The 2152-nt window shown below is 45.2% G+C and overlaps 1 pseudogene; it reads right to left on the bottom strand.

The window, feature by feature from the left end:
* Positions 1-576: 576 nt before the first annotated feature.
* On the bottom strand, positions 577-958 carry LOC101986817 (annotated as a pseudogene).
* Positions 959-2152: the final 1194 nt, after the last annotated feature.

Below are 2152 nucleotides of genomic sequence, written 5' to 3' on the forward strand. Positions count from 1 at the left end.
TGGACTGGGGACTTCTCAGCTCCTGAGACCTAGTCAGTACCTCCAACCATGGTAGAGATGCTACCTTTGAGAACTTGAACCAACAGAATGCTCAGAACTCTCCCTCCTCCAGTCACCTCTCAGTATCTCTGCAGACACAGATGAAAACACATTCCTGAGGCTCTGTAAATGACCACTGTAGAAAATTCTAGAGTCTAATTCCTACCTCGGCCCTCTTTGGCTTTCTAAGACTCCCCTAACCCCATTATAATTTAAGTTACATAGACATAAAATGCTTTCAGTAACAATTATAAAATATTTAATACTTGGGTGACTAAAATAAATAGGTGTTCAACAGAAATGAAATCTTTATTATTATTATTATCATTATTATTTTCAATGACCATGCCATCTCGAATGTTCTGGATGTTGGCAGATCTCAGAAACCCCAGGTGAGCATCTGCCTGGGAAGACAGAGTGCAATAAACTTAAAACGCTTGCCCCCCATCACGCCCCCTTTTTTTTTTTTTTTGAAAATAAACCAGAGTAAAAACTCAGTTTATTGGCTCCAAATAAAGGAGCAATAATGTCCAGCTTTCAGGCTCAATCTCTGTACAAATTTCGTCAAGACCAAGGTTCACAGAGGCGCCCATCCAAGCACCTTCTTTCCTGGGCCAGGGGATGGCTAGCTGCCTGCTGCCAAGTCTCTGGGCTGCTCTGCAGGACCTGACACGGCCGAGGCAGCCTCGTAGTCGGCGATGCGGCGCTGGACAAGGGCGGGCATAAGTTGCACATAAGCGGCCATGAGGCGGTGGTTGGAATGGATGAGCTTCCTGGCACAGCTGTGCAGACAGGCCTCCTCCTCAGCGTCCAGAGCTCGGTGGTGCAGGCTGGGCACACAGCGCTGGAAGCACAGTTTGGTCATCCGATTGTAGACCAACAGGAAGTCTCGCAAGTTTCTTAGCTGCTGCTGCTCCATCCCATCACGCCCCCATTTTAAGGCAAGATAAAACTTACTAAATGATTCTGTGGAGTTAGGTCTATAGCCATTTTCACTTACATTTTGGTATTTTGAATCTATTGATTTTCAGAAAATATTTAAAGACTTATGAGAAGAGAATAGTCTTTTGTCATTTCAGGAACACTGAGCCAAGAACTCTAGCTTAAGAGAACTGACTGCTTACAAAGACAAGTCGATGCAAAATGCAGCTTCTTCCTCGAAGGGAGTACGACTTGGTTTATTCTAAACCAAACATGTGTGACCGTGACCCAGAAGCAGGGATTCAGGTCACCCAGATGATGAGTGTCACTATGGAAGAAGTCATGGACATCAACTGGATGAGTACACCAGAGGGGACATCGGTCTAGGCAGATGGCAGAAAAGTATGCATATGGCTTCTACAGCTTTCTGGTGGTGCGAATTTCATGTCATCACATAACAACCATGGAATTCCAACCGGCCCATGGCTCTGCCCTTGAGTCTCCAGCACAGGTGAGGCCTTTTTTAGGGACCTTCTTTCGCGATAGTAAAGATCATGGGAGTAATAATAGCCTTGGCTGTACTAGATCTTGACAGGAACTCATCTTATTACTAAAACATCTCAGAGAGAAAACAGAAGAAATTTGCTATGGCAACAGGTAGCAACTCCCTGGATTTCTAGTGTGATGGCACAGGGCTGTGCATTCTAATCTACGATCCTCTAGCCCTCGTAAATGTCAGGGGAGAAACTTTCATCGCTCTTATTTTGTAGAAGAAAACAAGGACCTAGGAATCATGCTTGCCAAGAGATACTCATAAAAGCTGCAGCTAACATCTCAACAGCGTCAACCTGTGGTCAAGCAGACCACGGCCTCTCCTCTACGTGGTACCTAGTGACTTGAGAAAGATGCAACCCAAGGGATGCAGGAGCAGTCATATAAAATGGTTTTCACAGTGTTTTTAAAAAGCCATTTCCATTGTCTGGTGTGAAAAGGCACCACCCTTATCATCCTTGATAGCAAACCTCTGCCTTCCCCGGAAAAGCTCCCCAATCTCATCAACACTATTTTGAGGTTGGGAATTCCTATTGTGTGACAAGTGAGTGATCACTCCAGATTCAGAACATTAGTGCAGGAGGAGGAGCAGTGAAAGGAAACAATTCCCTGTCTACAGTGCAAGGCAGGCGCTGCGAAA

The sequence above is a fragment of the Microtus ochrogaster genome, chromosome 5 (assembly GCF_000317375.1).
Source record: "Microtus ochrogaster isolate Prairie Vole_2 chromosome 5, MicOch1.0, whole genome shotgun sequence".
Classification (NCBI taxonomy): domain Eukaryota; kingdom Metazoa; phylum Chordata; class Mammalia; order Rodentia; family Cricetidae; genus Microtus; species Microtus ochrogaster.